This window comes from Ostrinia furnacalis, unplaced genomic scaffold (genome assembly GCF_004193835.3).
Source record: "Ostrinia furnacalis isolate ACB-3 unplaced genomic scaffold, ASM419383v2 OfSCF0041, whole genome shotgun sequence".
Lineage (NCBI taxonomy): Eukaryota > Metazoa > Arthropoda > Insecta > Lepidoptera > Crambidae > Ostrinia > Ostrinia furnacalis.
In genome coordinates, this window is record NW_021130280.1 from 52,773 (window position 1) to 70,304 (window position 17,532).

The following is a 17,532-nucleotide window of genomic DNA, read 5'->3' on the forward strand; positions in this document are numbered from 1 at the left end:
GATTATCTGTAAAAAATACACATTTTTAGTCCCATATTTCCGAATTTACAAATGAGAAATAAATTCATACAACAAAAACATAAATAAATCTCAAAGCTTGGTGTAGCACTTGGCCTAATAAATATTATGATAATTGATATGTGTAAAACCAGGCCTGTTCATCTCCGCGAGTTTACATCGAAAATTTATCGAAAATGTGAAGTTTAATTGGTAACTCTATATGTGTTATAGAATGCTGTTTGTTTTCCTAACAATAAAAAATAAATAAAAAAAGACTGTGCAGTGTTTAACTGCCTAAATAATAATAAAAACACAGAATGTACTTTTTTAAGTTGCCTGAAGACACTGAGAGGTAAATAAGTAGTTAATATTATTCATTATAATTCATGCTAAATCATGTATTTCCTCCGCCATTTTCTGCAGTTTGGCACCTCACGTCACATTATTTTATCGAAGTCAGATCACTGACGTTTGTCACATCCCGAAGATATTCCCTGACGATGCCGGCCGCATGGGCTCTTGCATTATCATGCATAAAAAGGAAATTTGGGCCCAATTGAGAAGTGGACCAATCGCGAATTGGACTAATCGCGAATTTGTGAATTTTTCACGATAGGCCCAATTGCGAATTGGACCAATCGCGCCTAAACGGGTCTTGTGTATTTAGCATATCCTGAAATCAATTGACAAACAATGATAATAACCATAGCAATACGTACAATCTAGTATCAAAGTAAGCGAGCGATCTGCTTGTCTCTAGTTTGGAATAGAGGAACTAAAAGAGCGAACAAGTTCGCTAAGGACCCGCGAACTAAATTGAGCGATCTCGGTCATGAAATGCGCAAGTCTAATCAGTAAATAACTTTTATCATAGTAAATTTCATTTTTATAATTGTCTTTTGTCATCTGTATTTCAGATGACAAAAGACAATTATAAAAATGATCAGGCATGATAAGTTTCCTTTCTCGTTAATCTATTTTCGCTCCTATCTGTTCTATCATGTCGGTTCTCATTAGAATGTTGTATTTATCACTAAAGTTAAAAATATAAACATTTCATTTTTGACGCACCATTACCGAAATATTTCTTCCAATATGGAGTCTCGATTACACCGTTGTGTGACGTAACACCGTGTAATGTTTTTACCGTAAACTGTTCGGGTTTAAAACGCTTTTTAAAATATTTTTGAAATGTATTATTAGTTACAAAAGATCTTTGACTACCGGTGTCTATTAAAATTTTCATTTTAGGATCATCTGTTTCGAAGTATATATTATGTTAAATAAGATTCCACGTAGTTAAAATCTATCTGTTCGGATTTAGGGCTTACATAAAAATTTTCAACTGTTTGGTCATTTTCAACACCTTCACTATAGTCATAATGATTATACGAGGGCGGCACTGAAAATTTCGGGAATCAAAAAAGTGAAACAACATTACTATTGAAAAATGTATTTATTGCTTTTTAAAGTATTCTCCGCGAAATTTGACACATTTTTCCATACACGAAACCAATTTTTGAAGCAACCATTGCATTCGGAAGTTTGGGTCTCCAAAATGGCCGTTTTGTAGGCTTCCACAGCTTCTTCAGGTGATGAAAATCTCTGACCACGCAATTTATTCTTTATTTTAGGGAAAGTATAGAAATCATTAGGGCTTAGGTCGGGGCTGTATGGCGGATGGACTAATAATTCTATGTTTTCTTGCTCTAAAAACTCTTTTGTTCAGTGCGCGGTGTGAGAACTCGCATTGTCGTGATGGAGGATGATGCGGCGGTTGCAGTTCTCTTTACGGAGTTCAGAAACGACCTGTGGCAAACAAATGCTTGCATACTAATCTGCATTAACCGTTCTTTGTCCCCCAAGAGAAATAGTCGCAACATGGCCGGTTTTGGAGACAAACGTGGCCACCATTTTTTTTGTAACACTCCGTGAACGAACAATTTTTGTTGGCTTTAATTCATTTTCGAACACCCAAACTCGTGACTGGTTTTTTGTTTCGGGTTCGTACGCGTATATCCATGATTCGTCACCTGATACGATGTTGTATACAGCATTTGAGGATCCTGCATGTAATCTCCCGAGAGTTCTGACGCACCAAGTAACGCGAGCCGCTTTTTGCTCTTCACAGAGCGAATGCGGTATCCATCGGGAAAACAACTTTTTTACACCTAATTGTTCATGCAAGATTATTTGTATTTGACTCATGCCAATGTCTAAAGTTGCCTGAATTTCGCGGTATATCACATGTCGATCTTCTTCAATCAGCTTACGCACAGCATCAACGTTTTCTTAGGTGACTGCAGTTTTTGGACGACCTTGACGGGGATCATCACTGAGCTTGACACGTCCACGTTGAAATTCAGGAAACCAGCGATAAATTGTGGTTTTGGATGGGGCTTCATTACCAAATGCAGAAATCATCCGGTCAACACACTGTTTTTGTGTTAAACCACTTCAAAAGTCATAATAAATCATCGCTCTTGAATTTTCTCGAGTCAATTCCATTTTCTCAACGACTAAACAAGTTTGACAAGACCTTGTGATACGACCGTGAATCTTTTTTTAAATAAATAAATGGTATACGATTTTTAAAACCCTGGAGTTTGCAATTAAATAGATTTTAATATGACTGGAACAGTGGAAATATTCCATTCCCGATACTTTTAGTGCAGCCCTCGTATTCACTACTATTAAAACAATTTGGATAGTTTTTATTATTTCAATTTGCCACACTAGGTTCTAATAATATGTTTTCAGGTTGCACTGAACTACGAGTATAATTATTTTCATTAAAATGGAACACTTCCTCGGCTTACCGGATTTGTCCCGGTTTCAGCTGAGGAGCGGTCCTCATGCTCACGTCTTGCTGTTGAGACTGAGGTACCTGTGCGCGTTGTTGGTAGTTATTTTTATTATTTTCGAAGAACTTGTGCTGGGCTGTGGTCGATTGAACAGATTGTTTGGGTTAGGTGTCCACTGGTGTCTTCGATGGAACAACCCATTGTTATACGGTACTGTGTTATTTACCTACCCTTTGTTGTGGATTACGCATTGTGAATGCACAATGGTTTTGTGGAAAAGATTGGTTAATGAATGTGGGTGCTGGTATTACGTTAGAAAATTTTTGTTTGATATTATCAAATCGCCCTTCCGCTTCTAACTGCAAAATTTTGGAAACAGTGTTGAATGTGCAATTTGAAACATAAATTTTGGTCATGATGTGGTAAACTATTATGTAATGCATTTTGTGCAGTGTTAATATAAGGTTCCATAACCTCATCTATTATTGTCAGTTTGCATTTTAATGTTATTGTATTCAAATGCATTTCCTATTTTAACCGTGTTATTCACATGAGCTTTAAATTCCCTATATTTATCTACATTATGATCTAAGTCCCTTTGAATGTTGGTCAGATTTAAGGATTTTATCACCGTCCAGTTTTCTTCACTTATTAACGCTTGGCCTTCCTTCACTGGTAGCAATCCTGGGTTCTTTTCAATTTTGTCGAGTTGAAGGTCCCGGGCGCGGATTGTCAGGATCGTCATCAGGACGCGGTACCTGCGGAGGACGCCTTATGTCTTTAATTGGAACTTTAGTGGGTCTATTTTTCGATATTACGGGGACTATATTTCTTACTATTTCACCTGAAACTTGTGCTTTCTGATAACGGAGTTTATCCTTACTTCGTCTTTCATTCACGCCTTTTATAAATACTGTATCACCCATTTGGATATCGAATTTAGTTTCACCGCCGCGTTTGTTCCTAATACCTTCTTTAGTCTCGATGATTTTGTCTGTTAAATATTTGTATAAATGCTTAGTCTTTTTTACATGTTCCTTTACTAGCTGTTGAGTGTACTGTTGATTAAAATCTTCGTTAAACGGGCTTGAAGAGTCCGTGTGTTCAAAAGTTACTTCAAAAGGTGTTAAACCTGTCGTTGAGTGAATAGTTTGATTGTATGCCAATATTGCATACGTCATTACGGCTGCTGCGTCTGTGAATCTTTGTTCGAATTTAGCTAATCTGTAAATCTCGATTAATGTTGAGTGAAACGTTTCAACGATTCCCATTGAGTTTGGGTTATTTGGAGTACCTATGTGTAATTCCACTTTATTGAATGTTAACATTTCTTTTAGAAGGGCGTTATTAAATTCTGAACATGGATCGCAATTAATTTTCGTTGGAACTCCATAAAACGAGAAATACCATAGTAATGCTCTAACTACTTCCGGTGTAGATCTATTAGGTATTTCCATAGCCTGTCCTAACTTACTATACGCGTCTACGATTGTAAGATAGTATTTACCTTCCATACTAAACAGATCCATAAAAACTTCCTGAAATGGTTTTGTTTGTGTTAACTGTAATTCTGGTTTAAAAGGTTTTCTGATATATTTCATTCGTTTACATGCTTCACATGCATTTATGATGCTTGAAACAGTTTCTTCCATTTGACTCCAAAAGTAAGTGCGTTTAAGACGCATGATTGTTTCTCGTATTCCACGATGACATGTTGTTCCGGTGTGATAAGTTAATACTATAGCAGTACTTGCACAGTATCTTTTCTAAACAATGCTATTATTGTTTCAACTAATAGTTTACGATGATTAAGGTCAGTGAAGTGTATAAAATGTTTTACTTTAGGTCGTGTATATCGTTTTAAACAGTCTATAACTAAATTAGGGCGATTTAATGGAAAATTGATTTCTAATATGCGTTGTTTGGAATTAGAAACGTTGACTACTTCTAGTTTATCTAATCCCCAAGAATCTACCATGATTTGGTTAGGTTTCGTGTCTATTGCTTCATTTAATATGGGTATACCTATGGTATCTATATCTTAAGCGGAATGTGCTGTTGCGGAATGGGCACTACTGTCTGGTGCTGATGTTGTGCTACTATTTGATGGTCATCTAATAGCTCCGTAATTATCTTTTTCTACGCGTTCCTGAGAATTAATTTAATCACTGGAATCTGATGAAATAGTTACTATACTTGATGGTTTATCATTGCCTATATTTACCTGCATTGACATATTCTCATCGTCTGTGAGTACATTCACTTTAATTTGAGATAACGCGTCAGCGTTGCTGTTTTGTTTGCCATTTTTATATAATTATGATGTCATAATCGAATTCTGCCAAACATAACTTCCATCTAGTGAGTTTACTGTTAGGTTCTTTTATCGAGTTGAACCATGCTAGTGGTCTATGATCAGTGTAAATTGTAAACTTCCTACCATACAAATACGGTCTGAAATGCTTTGCCGCCCAAATTATGACTAACAATTCCTTTTCAATGGTACTGTATCGCGTCTCGGCTTCGTTCAGCGTACGATTTGCGTAGGCGACCGGTTTATCCCTGCCTAAAGTTCCCTGTGATGATACGGCTCCGATAGCAAAGTTAGAGGCGTCTGTTGTTAGAACAAACGGTTTCTCAAAATCGGGATATTGTAATAATGGTGCGTTTGTTAAGAGTTCTTTACATGTCTCGAAAGCGGACTTGTATTTGTCATAAATTATTATTTTATTACACTTTTTTAGACAATTGGTAATTGGCTGCGTTATCTTAGCGAAGTCTTTTATAAACTTCCTATAGTAACCTATAAGACCTAGAAAACTCTTGATTTCTGTTGTAGTTGTGGGAATAGGAAAATCTAGGATTGCTTTGTTTTTGTCATTGTTTGGTTTGAGACCTTCCTTAGTGATTATATGTCCTAAGTACAGGACTTCCTTGCGTAGGAATTTGGACTTGTCTAATTGGATTTTAAGGTTGGATTCTCTTAGGCGATCAAATATTTTTCTTAGGCTCTGAATGTGGTCTTGTAAACTATTACTGTACACTATTATGTCATCAAGGTAGACTCAACATTCCGGCATTCCACGGGGAATGTGATTCCTGAATTACGTTATCTAATAAGAGTTTTTCCACCTGTTTGTTAATTTCGTCTGTCTGGACTGGAGGTAACCTATATGGTCTTACGTAAATAGGATCCTCATTTTTAGTAGGTACGGATTTGATGTTTTACATTATTTGATAAACTTAAAGGTATCTTTTCACAATAAAAGATAAAGATATTACGAGATCGTACTTGTTTATTTATGCATTATAAATTGGAAAGTGAAAAATGGACGATTGAACACTAAGTACTAATGCCTTCTCTTCCTCCGCCTTGGCTCCGTTTCCTCTTCGTCCGAGCTGTCTTCATCTCTGCGCCGACGCCTTCTTGTACCTAGCCCGAGCATGCGCATTTTCTCAATAACTGCTTCAGATGGTTCAGATATGGAGAGTTTCGCATCCTCCTCCAAGTATCTATTTATGAGTGATAATTGATTACTCTTTATGGCTTCGGATGTTCTAAAATTCTCACCTACGCTTTTCATTTTCTTTGCATAAGCAATAGCTGCAACGTACAGATGGTTGTAATTTTTATGGGTGAACTCTGGGTGGGCATTAGGGTTCATCACCCGAGAGAAGGGGAAGTTGGGTTGTGTTTTCGCGAGATCCATAGCGTGCTTGAGGGCCAGCGCCTGGTCCAGGACCGCCTCTATCTCAAGAACTGCGCTACGTGCCTCAATAAAGGCCATCATGAATAGCACGGCTTTATAACCGGAGTGCTCCCAAACCATCTTTATCTGGTTGATGGCTGCGAGTTCAGATCCTGTGTATTCTGTGCTGAGTACTTTTCCAACTAAGGATTCCCTCAGACCAAGCCTGGCTTTCATTTCGACCTGGAAGAGAGTCACGCTATCGAATACATTGTTTTCCTGCGCGTTTTCTAGTCTGGAAGGGACGCCTATACCTGCAAGCATCGCCTCCCATCGCTTTTGGAGGGCGGGCCGATTGGTGGCGTTTATCTCTTTCCCCAATGATATTAGTAAGCACATTCCTAAATACAGCTTGTGCTGGCCATAATCCCTATCAGGTTTGGCGACCCAACCGGGTTTCTCTATGCCTGTGATTTGTCTAAGCGTGGTGTTCAGGAGGCCTTTTGCAAACCACACGGCAGCGGATACGACGTACCGTGGGGTGGGATAGTTGTTACCCTGTGTTGCGTCAAAAGATATCACGGTATTCATAACAAAGATTCCTAATAACCTTTCTTTCCTAGTCATTCATGTTCGCAAATGGTTTATATATAGTTAACGTTATATAGTTATCCAAACTATTTTAGCAGCCGCAGCCGCAGCTCACCAGCCGGGCGGGGTGGTGGCGGGTTCCACCGCCTACACCCGTATCGGTGCAGAGCAGTGGGCGATGTCGTCATGTCGATGTCGATTCAGATGTCGACATGACGTGGAGCTCGGCAAGCTCCATTTATTTTTAAGTGTTTTTTATTTTATAAGTAGATTTATTAAAAGTTTATTATGAACTTAATGTTATTATTTAACGACAAAACAGACTTACCGGTTAAAAACAGCTGAAATGCTAAGGTGCGCAAACAGTGCACTCATCCGGCGTGTAGTGGTTATACACGCACGTCCTGCACGTTGCACACCAGAAGTCAAAGTCAAAGTCAAAATTTCTTTATTTGTTTAGACTAATAAATAGTTCTTACAAATCGTCATTTTGCTCTTAAAGGAGCCTCTACATGTCTCATAATCTTTTTACCAGAAACTGTCTTCGTTCGTACACCATATTTATAATATTGTCATAGTTCATGACTGACACAAAATGGTTTAAATTGTTAATCGGTGCTATTTCAAACACTTCACAATTATTGATGCATTTTTCTACCTTAACAAAGTGTGTAATTGGCCACGGCCGCACTAATTTATTAATTAACGCGTCCATAAAGTCGTCTCTTGTCAAAGAGTAATTTACATCCATCAAAAAGTCATTTACATCCTATTCCATTATAAATATGAATAATGTTTTCTTAAAAAGTACTAAAACTACACTACATTAAAAAAACTAAAACTACACTACACTACACCAAAAAAGTTTGTACTTATAAAATACTCTTAACACCTACACACACTAAGTACAATTATATTTAAAAAATAAAAGCTTGTAAAAAGCCAAAGTTCTCTCACGACCAACACCATGGAGTCTTTAACAAGTCGCTACCTATCAAGCCATCGAAACGATTGTCTACGTTATACACGTAAAACTTATGACTTCCCGTTGTAGCAAATGATTGTAATAGCAGAATATGAATTACTTCATTATGGCTACTACGTGCTTGTGTGCTAATAACTTTAAACGGCACTTCGTATTTATAGGCGTTGAATTACTCATTTCCTTTTTCGGACTTATCAACGATCGTGTACTTCCCGTGTCTATCATAAAGTTGGCTCTAATTTCAGGTATTAACACATGTGGCAATCTCACAGTGTTTTGTATTGCATAAAAGTCACCAAAGTTTGAGGAAGGCACGGGTAGCGGGACGCTCGACGGAGGTGTTATGATTGGTTATTTCAAGGTCAAATTTCATTTGCCCCGCCCCACAAATGCAAATAGTGGCAGGACACTATTTATCGATAGTTTTATTTTATGCAAAACGAAATAATGACAATGTCACAATAATAATTATTTCTAATTTAAATTTATTTTTTCTCCTGTATAGTATCTAAATAATAAATAAATAATCATGTAATACTTGCTCAATAATACTCTGAAAATTGAGAAAAAGTAATATTTTGCAATGCTTCAATAAAACCATCTTCAAAAATTTCATCAGTTTCGCAAGTGTCACCTTTTTCTGTCGTTAAATTTATTCTTTGTATAGCCGATGAACAGTTTAATATCGAAATATTTTCTAGGGGAATGCAATTACCTGACTTACCCGTCAATGCTACAATTTTACCAGATTTCATTACAAACATGAAACCAGTCTCATCTAAATTCCATATGCGTTGTGGCTGATTCTGGAGACCCTTCTAGGATTGGAACATAATGGAGAAGAGTACAATGGGCTCAATGAAATAGGACCCACAGAGAGTCAAATAGGAGGTTCAACATCTGACCTAATCAGGGGAAGGGGAAGGGCTCTAAGGGAACAATATGAGTTAAAAGCCATAAGTAAATTGTGTATTAAAATATATTATTAACAAAACTATTTTTTCTAAAAGATTAAGAGCTCTGTGGCCTATAGCTTGCCACTCCATTTGAGTCTGCATCTCCATCTGCTTGATTCTATTCGCCTCTTCTTAATGCCATCATGTCTTCATGCTATTGCCTTTACAAACTTCTCCAATGTGCATCAAGCGTACAAGCGGTGGAGATGAAATTGCTCTTAGCAGTGATTCTGAAGTTGGCTCGTCGCTCAATTAGCGAGCTGAGCTAAAGTAAAAAAAACATATTTCGTGACAACAACTTAATCATAATAATAATATTCTGCTATGAGCAACTTACACTCCACAATTTGACGTGATGTTTGCGTGTCTTGCACAGAGTCATTGGTGGGAATGGGCTGATTATGAATCTCCTGTAAGAAAACACAATTTATGAAACACTGGGTAATAAAGTTTTAAGTTATATACTAGCAGTTGATGTTAGTGTATAGTATAGTTTTTTTAGTTAAGTGATTGTATAGTAATATGTAAATAAGTATAAACCTGTGGCAACCCAGCTTCTTCTATTGCCAAGCCCGTAGCCACTTGAACACTGATGAGATTAAGAACTCTTAGTTCTAAATCTGTCAGTTTTACAAATACTGCTGGCCCACCACCAGTAGCTGCTCTGTGCAGACGTGCAGCCTTTCTTTTGGTATTATTTTTATGGTCGCACCAAACCTTAAATGATAAATAAATATAAATGTTGGTATAATAAATAAAATAGTAAGATAATATAAGTGTAATAGGTAATAATATAATATTGTATTGACGTGGATTGCTGTACCCAACCGGGTGTGCATAGTACTTATACATATAAGCAACTTTGTAGGGCAGCGGAGTTGTAGTTGATGTTGATTGAAAGGCCGTGTTTCACTAATTAAGTTTATTGCCAGGTCTGCACAGTTTAAGATATTACAACACAATCACAAGTGTAATGGCCGGAGTACGAAACGCTACTGGGCGCGATGGCGCTCAAATACATACGTCACAAGACCGTACGAATGAAAGAATAAATGAATTTTAGTGTTGGAACCCAACATGCTCCACCTCTACAAAAGGAGAGAACTCTTATTTATAAGCAAGTTACAATACAATTACCAATAACATTAAAAAAGGAATTGTGACGCTATGTATGGACTTACATAAGATATTAATTTTCATATGAAAGGTGAACACATTTTTACTTATACAGAGCTTAGTTACTACTCAATGAACAACGATGTCCAAAAGGGAAAACACAAAAAAAAGGGAATACAGCGCTACAAGTCAACCTATTTGTCATAATGTTACCTAGTTAATATTTAACATTAACTTATAATTAACTAGCTTTCCGCCCGCGGCTTCGCCCGCGTCGAATTTTGTCTGTCACAGAAAAACTTCATCGCGCGCGTCCCTGTTTCAAAAACCGGGATAAAAACTATCCTATGTTCTTTCCCGGGACTCAAACTATCTCTATGCCAAATTTCATCAAAATCGGTTGCGAGGTTTAAGCGGGAAAGCGTAACAGACAGACAGACAGACAGAGTTACTTTCGCATTTATAATATTAGTTGGGATTATTATCATCTATAGGTAGGATACAGATTTTACGAATAGAGCGCACATGGCTCTTTCTATTAGACCTTATTACTTCTACCGCTCTTACACGGCCATCATAACCAGGAAAAACCTAACTCTAGCCATGGGCCAAGACATTACAGGTACATTATCCGCTTTCAAAATTACAATTGTGCCTACCTTTACATTGGGTAAAACATCTAGCCATTTAGGCCTATTTTGCAAACTATTAAGATATTGCTTGTACCACATTTTCCAAAATGATTGTTTAATTTGATTACATAGCTGCCAAAATTTAAGTCTGTTAGAAGGAATATTTGTTACATCATTTTCAGGGTACATTGTTACTAGTTTTAATATTCTTAATGTATTTAATTGCAATGTATGAATTAATAAATAAATAAATCATGCAAAGAAGCCAACATTTTATTAGAACCGCGTCCTTGTAATAGTTAAAACAGTTCAGCATTTTAACTAACCTTCTTCCACTTCTCAGTAGTTTTGCTATCCCCCACACCATCACTATTTAGTAGCAGTATCAGGTTCTCCCAATGTTTAAGATTATTTAGTCTACCTCTTGCATTACTGGTAGACGTGCGCGCCGGTCGAAAAAAATCGTGCGGCGGCGCGCCATGAAAAAATCCACGGCGGCGGCGTGGGATTTTTCAACTTTGCATATTAAGACGTATAATGAAAAACCACCCTTAAATGAAATAACTTTATTAAGTAAACTAATAAGATGACTTCATCGCTTTTCTTGACAGAAATATTTTGTTTGAAACTTTTATAGTTGTCGCGCACAAAAATTATTATATTCACCCTAAATGGACTCAGCCGGGACCTTTTGGCTGTTAAAAGCAATCCAGCAACCGAAAACACTCTTTCGCTCGGAGTGCTGGTTGCTGGAATACATAACAGAGCCTGTGCTAATGACGATAAACGCGGGTAGGCAGATTGTCTGGTTTGCCAGTAGGACAACATGTCCCCGTTTTCAAGTTTCGCAGGATCAGCAGTAGCTAGGTATTTCCAAGCTTCCTGGTCAACAGCATCATCGAAGCCGGAACCATGAGAACTGTGTTGCATGCTGTATTTGCGCGAGAGTTGGGAAAGTATTGAAACTTTACTTGTACTCTGGCTCGGCTGGGCAGCGTTCGGGAAGCTTCGCAATATTCTGACGTCCGAAATACAGCAGTGTCTCAAGTCAAAAGTCTGACCAGTGTGTGTTGCCAGTGATGGTATACGGATCTGAGACGTGGTCGCTTACTATGGGCCTCATAAGAAGGCTCAAGGTCACCCAAAGAGCGATGGAGCGTGCTATGCTCGGAGTTTCCCTGCGTGATCGAATCAGAAATGAGGAGATCCGTAGGAGAACCAGAGTGACTGACATAGCCTGCAGAATCGCTAAAATCAAGTGGCAGTGGGCAGGGCACATAACTCGAAGAGCTGTGATAGCCGCTGGGGCAGGAAAGTTCTTGAGTGGCGACCGCGAGCCGGAAGACGTAGCGTGGGCAGGCCTCCCACTAGGTGGACCGACGATCTGGTGAAGGTCGCGGAAGTGCCTGGATGCGAGCGGCGCAGGACCGGTCTTTGTGGAAATCCTTGGGATGGCCTTTGTCCAGCTGTGGACGTCTTTCGGCTGAAACTAACGAACGAACGATCTTGTACTAGCTTCTTCCTGGTGACCCTCCTGGTGTAATAATGGTTGATTATGTTCGTAGTAAGGGATTAATTCTTTGGTATATTCTGCCAAGAAACCAGCTGCAGTTAATTCGTTAGCAGTCAGATAGAGGTCAACTTCTCCAAGCTTCATAAACCTACAGTCATTAATGCATCCATGATCGTTTTCATCATCCTCTATCACTTGAGAAACAGTCTCCAAAGAGCTTAGAAACTTTTGTTCATTTTCTGCCTCTTTCTCCAATTCTGGCAAACGATACCTGACTCTTTTTACTATTTTCTTGCATTTCGTCACAAGACTTAAAACTTCAGGTGTTTTCTTTATTCCATCAACCGTAACTAAATTATGGAGACCGTGCCCTAGGCAAAGATGGTTGTCAATATCTGCCAGCTCCGTTGCCCGCTTCACATTAGATTGATTTTAAACTTGTACTCTCTTGCGGGTTTTGTCTCTGCGCGAATTTTAAACTACCGGCGGCGGCCGCGGCGCGCTGACTCCTTATGGCGGCGTAGGCTTGGTGAGGTCTCCATGCCTATAAAGACCAAACGAAGTAAGTTTTATTTCTGCGATGTTAAACATCTGTAAGCTAGCTAAACACCAAATAAAATAAATTCCACTTACTGCTCCATAAATGTAACCATCATTATAAATTGCGACGAACTTGTCTTCATTTTTATTATTATTATTTGATTAAAATAATAACAAAAAATATGCAATGCGCTCCAAAAACTTCTGCAAGCTCGCACAATAATTTTCAACATGGCGCGTTTGATAGATTATAACCAGCACAAAGTTGATAGACAGCCGCTTTCATTAAGAACACTGAATGTGATTGTCATTCTATTTGGTCGGTTTATCGCAGGATACCAACATTAAGAAAAATAATGGACGCAATTCTTGGTGAACAAACGCGTATCCAATGGTATGCTTTGATGGCAACTCGCACTCGCGTATACAGAGTGGAATTTTGTAATGCCACCTACAAAATTCCACCCTGTATACTCTCTACGATGTGTTTAAAGTCAACTCGGTATTCGATATCGTAGTCATTCTGACAGAGTTAACAAACTCACACTAAGCACTCTGGCCTTCACTTTGTACGTGTCGCCAAATACTTTGAGTAAGATGGAACTAGGGTTTCTGATTTCTCGAGCTCTTTAGTGAATCACACATTGTGTTCCATCTGACTTCTTTTACTAAACTATCGCCTTGGTGAGTGAATATTTAGCATTCGCAAAATGATTCTCATTAATATTAAAGATACTTTGGGAAGCTCCGCATTCGTTTTCAAAGTCTTCCTTTATAATGTTAAATATATTTGTTGTCTCTGCTGACATTGAACGTACAGGTGATGACAGTCGATCGGGGAAGGTGCTTTGATTGGGTCTTGGACTTATGGGACGAGACACAGGTGATTATTTTCTCATTAATTGTTTCATGAAGCGTAACATCAGGTTCAGAAGGTTTTATGTGCTGGACAAGGCTAAGAGAGGAGTTAGTGAATATTTGTTTGTCATGCATTTTATTGTGATTGCTAAGTGGTCTAGGAATTAACGGAGAATAGGGTGGAGGCTCTATACTCTTTTCATCAACATCTTCATGAAATCTTGTGTTAAAATACCCCGAGCACCCCATGCCAGAAAAAAGCAGTTCGACACTCTCCTCGCAACTGATTTCATGAGTCGAAACGTCATGCTCACTTTTGCGATTGGTGTCGGCACAAGGCAAAGCTGCAGAAGAAAGAAAAGCATTACGCGAAACAAATAAACTCACATTCGCATCCGGGAACAAGTAAATATGTACAGTCACGGAATGAAAAGGTTCGTCAGTTTTCAAATTGATTCCTTCAACGAATCGCGAGCACATATTACCTTTTGAAACTATGTTACAGAATAATCTCGAGTTAGAGAAAATAATCTTTAACTGTTCATCAGTAAAGTTCAAAATTATTCAGATCAAAGTTGTTTGACGATTTATCTTGTCAAGAAGATTATGATTCATAAACTAAAACCTTCTTGTTGGTTCAACCTGCCATTATTATTTCTTTTAAATAAAAAAAAAATATTGTCAATTGGTCAATGTCATCATTGCATTGCACTGATGGGATAGAAAAATAAACAAGCAAAACCTTATTCGTTAGCAAACGTCATATTTATTTAAATGTTAGCAGCACTGTTTCTTGCACTGTTATGTTGGCAGGTTTGACTCTCACAGTACCTAGTGCAAGCGAAAACCGACACTAAGGTGACGAAACTTTTCATTCCGCGACTGTACATAACTACATACATATACAAATAAGGATTTGAGGAATAATATAAAACTGAAAATGACATGCTGAAATATGCTAGCATTTAGAAAAACTTAAATTTAAAATTTAAAAAACCCCCGACACTAAAAACCTCTAAAAATAATAATAATAACAACTTAATTTTAGGTAGGTACCTACTAACACAAGAACAAGACGGGGTCACCAATGTTGAGTCCTACTCGATTAGCACCTATCAGGTCTTATGTAGGGGTGGAAATGATACGCACTAATTCTGGCAATACCGATTTATATTAAATTTTGTCTGCGTGCTTACATAGTGCTCTCGAATTAAGGACTAAATATTTTAAGTCGGGAGCGCCGATCGCTCGGCGTCCGTTATCAGGTTACATTGTACATATCTATTAATTACTCATACATTTGCATGGAGTGGCTGTATGTGTGTGCTGTGTCGGCACCCACAACCTAAAATCATGGAGATATAGGGTCTAGTACCAAATTAATATTTTTGAGTGTATTTTAATAGGTTTGTCCTAATAAGTATTGAAGCAAACTAATTTAAAGTGATCACCAATAAATAATATTTTATTTTCTACCCCTTTTTATTTTCTGGCCGATAAGCACATTTTTGGCTTCTAGTGGGGGATTAGCTAGCTTCAAGCGTATTGCTAATCCGACAATATGTATGTTTCATTTCCCATGCATCCAATCCTTATTGTGAGGTAGATCCACTCTCGCAACTTGGCCCACTGATAGGCTTCTGACCAGAGCCCCGATTACGGTAACTTTTAACGTCTACAATCCAGACACGCTTCTCGATTCTGCGATACGATTGGTCAAAACAGCTAACGTACGCTGTTGAACGACCAATCGTATCGCAGAATCGAGAAGCGTGTCTGGATTGTAGACGTTAAAAGTTACCGTAATCGGGGCTCAGACTTTCAGAGTTATACTTGGTAACGTCGCTGGTGTGGCCAAAAACAATATGGAGCCACCGTTAGTATGAAGAGTTATTTATTTCCTTCACACCGCGGTTAGAAGTCGAAACTTCTGGAGGGGACTGTAGGTGTTTTCGTTTTGCGGTATATATTATTTTTGCCTTGATTATTTATTAATCGATCTTTATAAGTAATTAGAGATAAAAGTGAACGTGGGCCAGCAGACATATGGAGAGGATGGAAATGTGAAAGGTAAAATACTCACGGGAGATGTTCTGTAGGCAAGAACCTCAGTACGATCTGGGTTTTCTCGGGCGCTGGAGTCCAGGTGGTATCGTCTGCCTGGACGTCTTCTTCGATGATGATCGAGTTAGGAGGTATTTCACACACCCAATGCACTGCACCATATGTGGTCCACGAAATACACTCGCGGGAGATCTCCAAATGCGATTAACACAATATAAAACGATAAATAAATTCAGTCCAGAGCTGTGGGACCGAACGCGGCGCGGGAGGTGCTTTCAACGTCACATTGCAAGCCAAACTAATGATCCTCTTATCGATGCAGAGGGCGTAGATGTTACGAATCTCTCGATGTTTTCTTCTCACTCGCTCAAGGGCACCTTGTCCGCCCAAATTCCGACCTCACCGCCTGAGTCACAGCACTCACAGCGCGCGTTACAGCGGCCGAGAGGGTCTCCTCACAGCAGTGGGTGTTGACAGGTGTCTCAGATGCAGCAGCGGCAGGGTTGACATCAGCGCCGTACACCAGTACGTACATGATTACCAAATCATGCTGTGGAGCTTCTTGAGTATGGGAGTCAGGAGTGTATCCCCAAAGTCTGGTATGGGCAGCGGGGCCACCTGCGTCTTTCGTTTTTGTGCGGACTTCGGAGCCTTGGCCGCCCTCTGGGATGGTGGGGCCGTGGGGACAGCGAGTCAATGGTCAGGATTGAGGGGCAGCGTGGCCCTGGCGTGGTATTGGCTACAGGACGCAGCATGTCTGAGGTGATAGAGTCTATGGAACCCACACGGCCGTGCCCCGCCAGGCCCGGCCGTCGTCGAAGATGTCAAATCTTAAATGGACCCGAGACTGATGCGTGAGTAAAGATAAAAGTAATTCTAGCTTAAACTGACGTAGGCCAAAGTTGGCATGTGCAAAGTCAACACATTTTTCACGCAACAGCGGAGTCAACTTACACATTATGCAGCAGCTCTGGAGAGGCTAGGAACTGCACCGAATCCATCATTCGAATAGTTTGTACGCAGTTGCGCACAACACATGCCATCTGATGAAGTTCCCTGCCACCATCCAGTCATTCTACTGGCCTTTTAATAATTCCGTGTACTTTAAAAGCGTTTATTAAAAGGTCCATATTTTCGTGCTTTTCACTAAGACACGTGTTTCGCGTATTCAAATTGGGCTGTTGCACCCAAAAAGGTTTCATTCGTGTGAAGGTTACGTAACTAATCGGTGGAAACACTGAATTCAAGTATTTCTGGTGCAAATTTTTTATGGTATCTGTCATTAGGCGTTTCTGTTTTTTTACACCATGTCGTGTGACGGTATCATTCTTACCAGGGCAGCAATCCAGTGGTGGGGCATATGGGGAGCGCTTCGGATTGGGCCTGTGGCTTGGCCTCTGCGGTCTCCCGACCTGACTCCTTTAGACTTCTTTTTGTGGGGACGTGCAAAAACAATAGTGTATGACAGTGGCGATGCCCCAAGTAATGTACCGAAACTTGAAGCTTAATTTAATGTGGCTGAAGCTAAGGCACGAGTCTTAATATTAAATGTCGGTTCCGGGTAAAAGTCATATTTCGGTCGGACACTAATATTTGTAAAATTGAATCGTACTATTGTAACAACCACTAACTTTCATTTATGTTTAAATGTAAATCATGAAAATCAAAATTGTGTCAACCCTAGACTACTTGCTTAGCTGTTTCTTTTGGCGACATTTCTTTCCCAATTTTGTGGATTCCTTTTGCGTTTCCATAAGAAACGATTTCTTACTACGTTGGGGCGA

At 39.1% G+C, this 17,532-nt stretch overlaps 1 pseudogene; it reads right to left on the reverse strand.

Annotated features, from left to right (window-relative positions):
- Positions 1–8,900: 8,900 nt before the first annotated feature.
- Positions 8,901–16,283, reverse strand: LOC114350984 (uncharacterized; annotated as a pseudogene).
- Positions 16,284–17,532: the final 1,249 nt, after the last annotated feature.